The sequence below is a fragment of the Carcharodon carcharias genome, chromosome 1 (genome assembly GCF_017639515.1).
Source record: "Carcharodon carcharias isolate sCarCar2 chromosome 1, sCarCar2.pri, whole genome shotgun sequence".
In the NCBI taxonomy this organism is placed as follows: Eukaryota; Metazoa; Chordata; class Chondrichthyes; order Lamniformes; family Lamnidae; genus Carcharodon; species Carcharodon carcharias.
Window position 1 is genome coordinate 196,124,150 of NC_054467.1, and position 13,912 is coordinate 196,138,061.

Consider the following 13,912-nt stretch of genomic DNA (forward strand, 5'->3'; position numbering starts at 1 on the left):
ACAGGGTATTGGTTGCTGGCTAGAAGGTGGGAAACCCAGTAAGAAGGGATAATGCGTATGTACTCAAATTGGCAGGATGCAACTAACGGTGTCCCCAGGGATCTGAGCTGGAACTGTAGATTTTTACAATATTTATTAATGAGTTGGATGAAGGAACAGAGAGCCACAAATCTAAGTTTACAGATGACACTCCTCAGTTGGGGCAATAAATAATGGAGACAGAAACAGAAAATTGTAAAAGGACATCAGATAGACTAGGCGATTTGTTAAACTGTGGCAAATAGAGTTCAATGTGGTAAGTGTGTGGTCATCCTCTTTGGACCCAAGATCTAGATGACAAAACTTTAGAAAATCTCAATGAGCAGAAAGATTTAGAAGTCCAAGTACAGAAATCATTAATGCTAAATGACAAAACTACTGATCACTGGCTAGATCACTAAATGAACAAGGACAAAAAAAATAATTAAAATGAAAATGAAAAGCTTATCTCAAGATGGCTGGAATACAAAGGGGTTAGATTGTAGCTGTACAGAGCTCTGGTTAGACTCCGTTTGGAGTATTGCACTCAGTCCTGGGTGCCACTCCTCAGGAAGGATATACTGGTCATGGAGAGGGTGCCATGCAGATGTCAGAATGATACCAGGGCTAAAAGGTTTAAATTATGACAGCAGATTACATAGGCTAGGCTTGTATTCCCTTTAGTATTGAAGATTAATGGTGATCTAATTGAGGTGTTTAAGTTGATTAAAGGATTTAGTAGGGTAGAAAGAGAGAAACTGTTCCTCCTGGCTCCTTCTGGCGCCCAGAACCATTAGGCACAAACTTAAATTTAGAGTTGAGCTGTTCAGCAGTGATGTCAGGAAGCTCTTCTTCACACAGACCAATGATAAATCTAGAACTCTCACCTAAATAGTTGTTAAGGTCAGGTCAATTGAAAATTTTAAAACTGTGACTTATAGTTTTATGTTAGACAAGGGATTTAAGGGTTATGGAACCAAGGTTGGTAGATGGAGTTAAGATACAGATCTAATTGAATGGTGGAAGAGTCTCAAAAGGCTGAATGGCCTGTTCTATTCCTATGCTCCTATGTAGAATTAGTAGATCTGCAAACGTGGAAAATGAATCTGCATTTTTGCCAATGTTGGCTCTATCAGATGCTCATAAATTTGAATATACTATCCAAAGCTAAGCACAGTGCCATTCTACACTCCAACAATGTATTTGAACACTGAGGCTTTGCAGTTACTGCTTTTCTTGGGCAGATCAGAACCCATTACTAGCTTTCCAAACAGCCTCACCCCTCCCTACCTCAGCAACTTCCTCAAACCCTTTGTTCATGTATACTGGATGTTCCATTCATCTGATTCAGACTTTGGAATTACCTTCCCCCCATTTCCCTCTCAACCCCTAGCCCCACCTCCACTTCACTTAAACTTCTCAACCATCTTGGATCTAAGTTATTTCACCTTGCTCTTGCTGTATCTACTTTTAAAGAAAACTTAGAGCTTTGACCATGCCTTCAAGCACAATACCCAACTCTTCTTTCATCACTTTCTAGAATCATAGAATAAAAAAAAAACAACACAGAAGGAGGCCATTTAGCTTGCGTGCCTCTGCTGACCCTTTGAAGGAGCAGTTGTGTTTCAAGTGCTATGCTTTTTGTTTGTAACCTTGTAAGTTCATCATCCTCAAGTATCTGTCCAATTCACTTAAAATTATTTATGGAATCAGATTCCACAACCTTTTCAGGTAGAGCTTCCAAATTGTGACAAATCACAAAGTGAAAAAGATATCTTCTCTTATCCTCTCTCGATCACTTGTCAATGATTTTGAATCTAACGTCTCAGGTTATTGACCCACTAACCAGATGGAATAACTTTCCTCCATATAACCTATCAAAACCTCTGGTCACATTGAAAACCTCTATTAGTTCACCCTTAACCTTCTCTGCTCCGAGGGGCATGGTCCCAACTTTTCCAACCTCTCCTCATAATGGAAGTCTTTCATCCCTGGTAACATCCGGGTAATCCTCCATTGTATTCTTTCTAAGGCTTCTACATCTTTCCTGAAGTCACTTGGCAGCACAGAACTAGAATATAGCCAAAAAGGGACAGATATTGCCGAAGCTTTTCATCTTGCACTCATCAGGTCAAACAGAAGAATGCCAAATTTCAAACAGAAAAACAGAGAATCAAGAGCTGGAATAGGCCACTCGGCCCCTCGTGCCTGCTCTGCCAATTGATAATATCATGGCTGATCTGGTTGTGGTCTCAACTTCACTTTCCTGTCTACCGTCCCCCGCCCCCCACCCCCTGCTAATAACCCTCTAACTCAGCCTTGAATAAATTCAATGACCCGGCCTCCACTGCTCTCTAGAGAGGAGAATTCCACAGGCTAATGACCCTCAGAAACAACTTCTCTTCATCTCAGTCTTAAATGGGATATCCCTAGTGTTCCCTAGTTCTAGACTCTCCCACAAGACGAAATATCCTCTCAGCATCCGTCTTGTCAAGTCCCCTGAGGATCTTATATATTTCAATAAGGTTACCTTTCATTCTTCTAACTTTCAATAGGCCAAACCTACTCAACCTTCCCGCGCAAGATAATCCCTTCATCCAAGGAATCAGCCAAGTGAACCTTCTCTGAATTGCAGTCATATCATTTCTTAAGTAAGGAGCCAAAACTGTACAGTGTTCCAGATGTAGCCTAAGGCCCTGTACAGCTGTAGTAACACTTCCCTACTTTTATGCTTGATTCCCCTTGTAATAAATGTGAACATGCCATTTGCCTTTGTTATGATCCCAGCTGATGTCACTACTGGGCAAGCCAGATCCCAGGGTGGAACCCAGCTTGATAGATTCTAACTGTTATTTTTTGTTTAGAAAAATGGAAAAGTGGCTACTGAACAGAGGCACAGGAGTGTCAGCTGATGAACGTTTAACAAAAGAATAAAACATTTATTAAACAAGAAAAGCTTAACTAAATTTCAATACTCCTTCTCCCACAACTATATCTTTACAGATATATACAGGTTTGTAAGGATAACATAAGTTACAAAAGCTATCTGATACGCTCCTGTTCACAATAAGTACACAGTCCATGTAAACCAATAGGCGACTTGTGGTCAGGCCCACCACACTCTGAAACCAAGGGCGGAGTTTTCCATGCCTGCTGGCGTTGGGGGTGTTCAGTGGGGTGTGAGTGGACAGCATAGCGAGAAGGCCAAAAATCGGTTTCGCGACGTCATGAAACCAGTTTGCGATCGTCCATTCAGCCCGTCAATAGCGGGCCGCGTTTCTCGCCATCAGATTTTGGGAACCTCATTGTAACACATCGGAATATCATTATAAGGCTAGCCGGCCAGATTCATCCTCCCTCGCTGGATCATCCACCCACGTCGGCGGAAAAACCACGCAGGTGCAGCAAAGGTATTGACAAGCATAAAGTGCAGAAGTCGGGATTTACCATTAAGGCCTTGATCACATTGCGGACATCCGGAGGAGCAGAAGATGCTGGAACCCCACAGCTACTGGACCCTGGAGAAACATCCCTTGCATGCTGGGTGGATTATCACGGACATGGCTCTGCCGCAAAGCAGCTCACAGAAGGTGGAAAGTCACCGTTGAAAGTCTGCTCACAACGGATGATGGTCGAAGGGATGGAGAGGAAGGTCCAGCTGTGTTTGGGAGAGGAACATGTGTCTGGGGGTGGAGATTGGGAGTTGAGGTACAAAGGTGTCGGGGAGAGGGCTTAACGGTGATGTAGGTGAAGGGGGGGCAGTTGGAGGGTGTAAGGGAAGGAGTGTGGGGAGGGGAAGGAATCTGTGGGGAGGAAGAAGAAGGAGTGCAGAGAGGGGAGGGAGTAAGGGTGTCTGAAGGAGTCAGAAAGGGGGGTGGGATGAAGGTGGGGGGTGGGGGGTTGGTGGAGTACCAATAGAGGGAGGGAAAGGGATTCCCAGCAGGCAGCATTAAAAATGCTCAGGGCATTGAGATGAAAGGGATATGGGAAGGGTCAACATGTGTGGGAGAGTGCTTGCATAACTCTCCGAAAGATGCACACACACACACACAAGTACACACGCACACCCCTCCAGAATCACTTGTGGATGAGCTGCATGCAGCTGAACTGCTAGTTGTGTGGGGGGGGGGAGTGGGGGGTTGGGTGGTGTGGGCAAGTGGGGATGCAGTAGGAGGACTCATGAAGCCTGCAATGAAGCTGAAAGACACCATTACACATTATGCCAGTGAAAGCGAATACTTTCCAGTGAGTAAAGTGATGAAATGTGTTCCCCATGCAACAACGGTAATCAGGATTTCTTAACTTTAGTATGCCTTAGACTTCTACTTGCTGCCCTGGCTTCCGCAGCAGGGGTGGAGACAGCTTGTGCAATGATTGTCCCTGTTGCCTCTGATGCCTTCAGTGTGGGTCCTCTGGACAGCAGAGCCCTTGAGGGACCTGGTTTGCTTTGGCTGCCCTTTTGTGGGCCAGCCACTCCCTCTGTGGTGACAGAGGACGAGGTTGGGGGGGTCACAGGCAAAAGGCACTTGGAAAGAGAGGACAGCCTCTGAGATTTCTGAGTGGATGACCCAGTTGTGTCCAGCTGCTGCTGCTCCTCCCTTTGGGTGCCTGGGGGCCCCAGCCTGACTCCTTGAGGGGAGGGAGATGCTGGAGGGGGCATAGAGGTGCACTGTTTCCCTCAAACGTCACCACTGCAGGAACTCACCCACGGCTCCCACGATGGAGTGCATGTCTTTGTGCATCTATGCATTCTGCTTCTCCAGGGTCTCCATTGAGGCTGCCATCCTCCCTATGGAGACCTCTATATGGCACATGTGGGCACCACTTCAGAGAACAGGTGGATGCAGTCCTTTGACCCGCGTGTCTCTGAGGGCTTCCAACAGCTCTGCGTGATGTTCCCCAGTTTTGTGCCAACTCTCCAGTTGGAGGAGCTAGAAGGCCGAATCCAGAGACTCATCATCTGACTCCGACCACAGATGCCTCTTCCCCAGCAATCCGAGTGCCAGGGAGCTTGCCTGAAGCTCACCATTGCACAATTTCAATTTCAATGTTAACAGATTTCCTTCTAAAAAACACAATTGTATTTCCCTTTCAGAAAAAAAACTGAAGACAGAAGTAAAGTAAATCACCCATTGACAAAAAAAACTTGCATCTTGAATCATCCTTCTAATACCCCCAAAGATTTTTCACTGCAAGCATTCCTTTGGGTAAATCAGTCACTAAGAGATTTCCTTTTTCTCTGTCATTTGTTTTAGAGTTGCAATATCAATTCATAATCTTTTCTCACTCAACATTTTCTGGAATGCACATGATCCCAAAGGGATCGATTGTCACCTTATTATTCAGCTGAGACATTTCCTTCATTTCCCCTCCCCACAATGTGTAGTGTTCCCCCAACATTTTAGATAAAAAGAATGGCTTTCTTTTATTAGAGCAAGAGTCTCTACAACCAGGGTGCTTTTTACTACTTGCCTTATTTTCTTAGCTTCCCAAGCCAAGGGGCAACACTTCCCATTTTCAGCCACAAAAACTATGATAAAACCCACTGCACTTGTAAACCCATCAAAAAGGTTTGCACAAGAGGAGTCACTGAACACAATCAATATTATTTTCTTAGGGTCACTGTCACAAAACTATAATAAAAGTTTCAATATTGTGGTTTATTGTAAAATAGGTTTATGGGTGAGAGTGTAGATGGTTCTGTGTGATTTAATTAAACTAGAGTCAGATAGGCTGAAAGCTTGCAATTATTAAAACTAGTTAGGAGTAAAAGGCATTTGAAATGCTAATGGATAAACATGGATGAGATCTTAGCATGTAGGGTGTGAAGGAAATTTGTATTTTTAGACAAGTGAAGTTGTTTGGGTTTCAAAGGGATGGTAGGATGTTTACAACTAACAAGATAATTAGGGCAATGTTTATGTTTACCACCCACCCCCCCACTCCCACCTCCACCCGCACCACCCCCCGCCCCCCCCCCCCCCCCCCCCCCCAAAACCTCCCCCCGCATCCCAAAGGGCAACATCAAAGATTTTTATATTAGGGGAAAAGTACATTTCCAAAGACATATAGAACAATTGAATTTTTAGATTAAAGAGAGAAACATATATAAATGAGGAAGGAGGGTGATGTTGTGGGGCCATATAAAGAACTAAAATGAGTGTGTAAAACAGCCTCGGGAAAGCCTCCAGCCATGTTTTCAAAAGTCTGCTGTGTCCAGTAACTAAAGTTGGACAAAAACATTTGGAATTCCATTGTCAAGTGGGTTTTATGGTAAGCTTGCTGGTTTATTTAAAAATCTATTTTGGACTGTTGCCTTAAAGGGGGTGTGTAGTTGGGAGTCAGTTTGGTTTTTGTTATGTTAAGTAACTGTAATCATGTGCTTAAAACATTGAAGAAAATATTTCAATTTAGTTTAAAATCTAAAGATGTTAGTGCCCAGATCATTTTGTAATACAAATAGTAAAACCATTGAGATAGCGTGGCCAAGTTTCTCTTGTGGATTTGGTCCACCTGGCACACATCACCTGCCATGTCATAATATCACCCAAAGTTGGAAACTTGAGTACACATTTCCTCAATCTTTAACTTTGTTTTGTGTGCCCAGAAGATATAATGAAACATTCCAAGGTCCAGGATAATACTCAGTTCAAGAACATCAAAATTTGCATCTGGTCTTGTCTGAGTACCCAGCCAGATTTCTAGCTGCTCTGCCTCATCCTTGGAAGCATCAGCATCTTTGTGCAAAGACCTAGCCCACCTGGCTTAGATAGAGCTAACACTTTCTAAATATAATTGCTGATGCAAAGTAATATCAGACATATACTTTTTTTTTAATTCATTCATGGGATGTGGGCTTCGCTGGCTTTGCCAGCATTTATTGTCCATCCCCAATTGCCCTAAAGGTGTTCGTGAGCTGCCTTCTTGAACCACTGTAGTGCATGTGGTGTAGGTACACCCACAGTGCTGTTAGTGAGGGAGTTCCAGGATTTTGACCCAATGACAGTGAAGGAACGGCAATATATTTCCAAGTCAGGATGCTGAGTGACTTGGAGGGGAACTTCCTGGTGGTGGTGTTTCCATCAATCTGCTGCCCTTGTCCTTCTAGATGGTAGTGGCCATGTGTTTGGAAGGTGCGGTCTCAGGATCCTTGGTGAATTCCTGCAGTGCAACTTGTAGATGCTATACACTGCTTCTACTGTGTGTCGGTGGTAGAGGAATTGAATCTTTGTGGATGTGGTGCCAATCAAGTGGACTGCTTTATCCTGGATGGTGTTCAGCCTCTTCAGTGTTGTGGGAGCTGCACTCATCCAGGCAAGTGGGGAGTATTCCATCACACTCCTGACTTGTGCCTTGTAGATGGTGGACAGGCTTTGGGGAGCCAGTTGAGTTACCCGTCGCATGATTTCTAGCCTCTGACCTGTTCTTGCAGCCATAGTATTAATATGGCTAATCCAGTTCTGTTTCTGGTCAATGGTAACCCCAGGATGTTGATAGTGGGGGATTCAGTGATGATAATGCCATTGAAGGTCAAGGGACAATGGTTGAATTCTTTTTTTGGAGATGGTCATTGCCTGATACTTGTGTGGCACGAATGTTACTTGCCACTTGTTAGCCCAAGCTTGGATATTGTCCAGGTCTTACTGCATTTGGACATGGACTGCTTCAGTATCTGAGGAGTCACAAATGGTGCTGAACGTTGTGCAATCATCAGCGAGCATCCCCACTTCTGACCTTATGATGGAAGGAAGATCATTGATGAAGCAGCTGAAGACGATTGGGCCAAGGACACTACCCTGAGGAACTCCTGCAGTGATATCCTGGAGCTGAGATGACTGGCCTACAATAACCACAACCATCTTCCTTCATGCTAGGTATGACTCCAACCAGCAGAGACTTTCCCCCTGATTTCGATTGACTCCAGTTTTGCTAGGGCTCCATGATACCATACTGTCAAGTGCGACCTTGGTGTCAAGGGCATTCACTCTCACCTCACCTTGGGAGTTCAGCTCTTTTGTCCATGCTTGAACCAAGGCTGTAATGAGGCCAGAAGCTGAGGGGCCTTGGCGGAACAAAAACTGGGCATCAGTGAGCAGGTTATTGCTGAGCAAGTGCCGCTTGATAGCACTGTTGATGACCATTACTTTACTGATGATGGAGAATAGACTGATGGGGTGGTAATTGGCCGGGTTGGATTTGTCCTGCTTTGTATACAGGACACACCTGGACAATTCTCCACATAGCTGGGTAAATGCCAGTGTTGTAGCTGTACTGGAACAGCTTGGCTAGGGGCACGGCAAGTTCTGGAACACAAGTCTTCAGTACTATTACCGGAATATTGTCAGGGTCCATAGCCTTTGCAGCATCCAGTGCCTTCAGCCTTTTGATATCACATGGAATGAATTGAGTTGGCAGAAGTTGGGCATCTGTGATGCTGGGGACCTCCAGAGGATGCTGAGTTGGATCACCCACTCTGCACTCCTGGCTGAAGATTGTAGAAAATGCTTCAGCCTTATCTTTTGCACTAATGTGCTGGGTTCCTCTATCATTGAGGATGGGGATATTTGTGGAGCCTTCTCCTGCAGTGAGTTCCTTAATTGTCCACCACCATACACAACTGATGTGGCAGGACTGCAGAGCGTAGATCTGATCTATTGGTTGTGGGTTCGCTTAGCTCTTTCTATCACTTGCTGCTTATGCCATTTGACATGCAAGTAGTCCTGTGTTAAATCTTCACCAGGTTGACACCTCATTTTTAGGTATGCCTGATGCTGCTCCTGGCATGCCCCCCTGCACTTACATCGAACCGAGGTTGATCCCCTGGTTTGATGGTAATGGTGGAGTGGGGGATATGCCTGGCCATGAGGTTATAGATTGTATTTGAGTACAATTCTGCTGCTGCTGATAGCTCATTCATGGATACCCAGGCTTGAGTTGCTAAATCTGTTTGAAATTTAACGCATTTAGCATGGCAGTAGTGCCACACAACATGGAGGGTATCCTCAATTTGAAGGCAGGACTTCGTCTCCACAATGACAGTATTGGTAGGAGTAACAACTGCACAGCCATGGACAGATGCATCTGCGGCAGGCAGGTTGGTGAGGATGAGGTCAAGTAAGTTTCCCCTCTTGTTGGTGCCCTCACCACCTGCCGCAGACCCAGTCCAACAGCTATGTCCTTTAGGACTCGGCCAGTAGTGATGCTACTGAGCCACTCTTGATGATGGACATTGAGGTCCCCCACCCAGAGTATGTATTGCACCCTTTCCATCCTCAGGGGTTTCTCCAAGTGGTGTTCAACATGGAGGAGTGCTGATTCATCAGCTGAGGGAGGGGGGTACGTGGTAATCATCAGGGGGCTTCCTTGCCTGATGCCATGAGATTTCATGAGGTCCAGAGTTGATGTTGAGGATTCGCAGGCCAAATCCGTCCCGACTGTATACCACTGTGCTGCCACCTCTACTGGGCCTGTCCTGCCAGTGGGACAGGACATACACAGGGATGGTGATGGTGGTGTCTGGGACATTATCTGTAAGGTATGATTCCATGAGGATGACTATGTCTGGCTGTTGCTTGACTAGTCTATGAGACAGCTCTCCCAATTTTGACTGGAGCCCTCAGATGTTAGTCAGGAGGACGTTGCAGGGTCAAAAGGGCTGAGATTGCCTTTGTCGTTTCCAGTGCCTAGGTTGATGCCAGGTTGTCCGCCTGGTTTTATTCCTTTTGTGGCTTGTAGCAGTTTGTTACAACTGAGTTCCTTGCTAGGCCATTTCACATGTAGGCCAGACCTAGTAGGAATGATATATTTCCTTCTCTATTCCCACATTACTAAAAACCTATCTGGTTCACACATTCAACTACGGTTTCATGGTTTTCCCACCCTTCACAAGCATCATTAGAGACTTTTAATTCCAGATTTTTACTGAATTCAAATTCCACCATCTGTCATGACAGGATTCAAAACCAGGTCCCCAGAGAATTACCCTGGGTCTCTGGATTATAGCAACAATACCACTATGTCATCACCTCCCTGTTGTTTTATTTCTAATCCAATATATTTAAAGACCCCATGTAGTAACTGTAGCTTTAAGGAATGTAGTGACTGTGGCATTAAGACTTATTGTACTGAGTAGTGTCACACAACAGCATAAACAAATCAGCCCCAAGCACAGGGAACTTTAGGGGTGGAGTTGAGGACCTTGATGGAAGCATGTAGCTGCTGCTGAAGCTCTGTAAATAAAGTTCACAGTTTCTTATGAGAAAGATGTCTGGGAAATCAAGTCTATAGCACCCCATTAGTCTGACTCCCAACCCTAAAGTCTGTCCTAATCTTGTCTATAACTCTTTTGAAACTTACTGGTGCCACCGCATAGGAAGTTGTCAACATGTATCAAGATGTTGCATGCCAGGTTCCTGCCATGGTACCAGGTCTTCTTTAGTTGGAGACAATCCAACTTTAACAACCCTGATTGAACTGAAAGTTACCACACTGTAGAAGTATTGTTTAAATCATGTACGCATTGATTCAATTTACAAAGATTTCCCTCCACCTATGACACCTGCTTAGGAGGTTTGAGAAACACTTCCTTCTGGAGGTGATCTCCCTGCAGAAATACAGCTTTTATCTCCATCAACTTACACTCCCACAAAGACATTGCCAAAAGAGTAAAAAAAAATTAAAATTGCCTTCCTTGCTATGGGCGAGACCACTCGGATTTCTTTATTTGTTATGCATTCTTCAAATCCCTGCGCCGTAAACCTAGCCTTGGCCTTTAATTGTTATCTGAGAGCTGGGTCTGCATGGATAAAGGTCCAATGTGATAATGCTGGCTGACCCCTATTTGGGACTTTGAAACAAACCAAACTCCCTCCAACTATCCAACTTCCTTTGTTTAGCCTCCCATATAGCTTTATCTTCTAACTTGTCAGCCATTAGAAAAACCTCAGTCATGGGGACCGAACAGCATAAGCAGCAAATGATAGACAGAGCTAAGCAATTCCACAACCAACGGATCAGATCTACACTCTGCAGTCCTGCAACATCCAGTCATGTATAGTGGTGGACAATTAAACAACTCACTGGAGGAGGAGGCTCCACAAATACTTGTGCAAAAGATAAGGATGAAGCATTCGCAACAATCTTCAACCAAAAGTGTTGAGTGGATGATCCATCTCGGCCTCCTCCGGAGATCCCCAGCATCACAGATGTCAGTCTTCAGCCAATTTGATTCACTCCATGTGATATCAAGAAATGGCTGAAGGCACTGGATACTGCAAAGACTATGGGCCCTGACAACATTCCTGCAATAGTACTGAAGACTTGTGCTCCAGAACTTGCCATGCCCCTAGCCAAGCTGTTCCAGTACAACTATAACAGTGGAATCTACCCGGCTATGTGGAAAATTGCCTTGGTATGTCCTGTACACAAGAAGCAAGACAAGTCCAACCCGGCCAATTACAGCCCCATCAGTCTATTCTCAATCATCAGTAAAGTAATGGAAAGGGTCATCAACAGTGCTATCAAGCGGCACTTGCTTAGCAATAACCTGCTCACTGACGCCCAATTTGAGTTCCGCCAGAGCCACTCAGCTGCTGACCTCATTAAAGCCTTGTTTCAAACATGGATGAAAGGGCTGAACTCCAGAGGTGAAGTGAGAGTGACTGCCTTTGACATCAAGGCATCATTTGACTGAGTGCAGCCTCAAGGAACCCTAGTAAAACGAGTCAATGGGAATCAGGGGGAAAACTTTCCACTGTTTGGTGTCATACCTAGCACAAACGAAGATGGTTGTGCTTGATGGAAGTCAGTCATCTCAGCTCCAGGATATCACTGCAGGAGTTCCTCAGGGTAGTGTCCTTGGCCCAATCATCTTCAGCTGCTTCATCAATGACCTTCCTTCCATCATAAGATCAGAAGTGGGGATGTTCGCTGATGATTGCACAATGTTCAGCGCCATTCGTGACTCCTCAGATACTGGAGCAGTCCATGTTCAAATGCAGCAAGACCTGGACAGTATCCAGGCTTCGGCTGACAAGTGTCAAGTAACATTCGCACCACACAAGTGTCAGGCAACAAACAACTCCAACAAGACAGAATCCAACGATCATCCCCTGATGCTCAATGGCATTACCATCAGTGAATTCCCCCACTATCAACGTCCTGGGGGTCACCATTGACCAGAACTAAACTAGACTAGCCATATAAATACTGCAGCTACAAAAGTAGGTCAGAGGCTAGGAATCATGTGACGAGTAACTCGCCTCCTGACTCCCCAAAGCCTGTCCATCATCCGCAAGGCACAAGTCAGGAACATGATGGAATACTCCCCACTTGCTCCTAAAACACTGAAGAAGCTGGACACCATCCAGGACAAAGCAGTCCACTTGATTGGCACCACATCCACAAACAATCACTCATTCCACCACCAACTCACAGTAGCAGCAGTGTGTACAACCTAGAAGATGCATTGCAGGAATTCTCCAAGGCTCCATAGACATCACCTTCCAAACCCATGATCAGTACAATCTCAAAGGGCAAGGGCAGCAGACACATGGAAATACCACCTCCTAGAAGTTCCCCCCAAGTCACCCACCATCCTGACTTGGAAATATATCGCCGTTCCTTCACTGTCGCTGGGTCAAAATCCTGGAACTCCCTCCCTAACAGCACTGTGGGTGTACCTACACCACATGGACTGCAGTGGTTCAAGAAGGCAGCTCACCACCACCTTTAGGGGCAACTGGGGATGGGCAATAAATGCTGGCCGAGCCAATAAAGCCCACATCCTGTGAATGAATATAAAAAAAGTCACCATCCAGGCCTGCTTTTTGTCTCGACTCTCAAATTGGCTAAAAGGCAACCATCTTCTGACCACCCATCAACAAACCCAACTTTGCCAAAATATTAAACAGATTCCAGTACAATCTTGAAACTAGGCCACCATGAAATCCACAATCCTTTGCTTTACCACAGAGTTGCCTGGATTTGACAGGAAAGTAACTGGAAATGAGTGTTTTTCCCCAAAATCTTTAGGGCAGCAGTCAGTCTAAGAGAGAGTCTTGCCCATGGAATTGAACCCCCAGCAAATCAAAAGTCTATCAACCAGAGAAATGCATGCACAATCAAGTAACTTAAATGCCAATACAAACTCTGGGGTTTCAAGGCTAAACTTGTTCAGTCTCTTATACCACTTACCAAAGTCCATAATTTCCTCCTCCATGGATTGATCATCTGCTTTCTTAAATCTATCAAAGGTTGACTATGCTTCCAATAAATCATCATTTTACAAACTTATCCAGAAACTGTAACAGAAGGTTAATCCCTTTTCAGTATTCAAGTCATCCACATCCAATTCTGGAAATACTTTACTCTCAATCTTGTTTTTTGCTGGTAGTGACAAAGCCCAATCCATACCTTGCTGCTTTCAGGGTAACAAAGTAACCCATGTCCACATCTCAGCTTCATTTTTTTTTTCCTCTTCATTTGTTCATGGGATGTGGGCATCACTGGCTAGGCCAGCATTTATTGCCCATCCCTAATTTCTCTTGTTCAGGGGGCATTAAGAGTCAACAACATTATGGTGGGTCTGAAGTCATATGTAGGCCAGAAACCTAGGTGAGGATAGCAGATATCCTTCCCTAAATAGCATTAGTGAACCAGATGGATTTTTACAACAATTGACAATGGTTTCCCGATCATCCTCAGGCTTTTAATACCCGACATTTATCAAATTCCAATTCTACCGAAACAAAAACAGAAATACCTGGAAAAACTCAGCAGGTCTGGCAGCATCGGCGGAGAAGAACAAAGCTGACGTTTCGAGTCCTCATGACCCTTCAACAGAACTGAGTAAAAATAGGAGAGGGGTGAAATATAAGCTGGTTTAAGGTGTGTG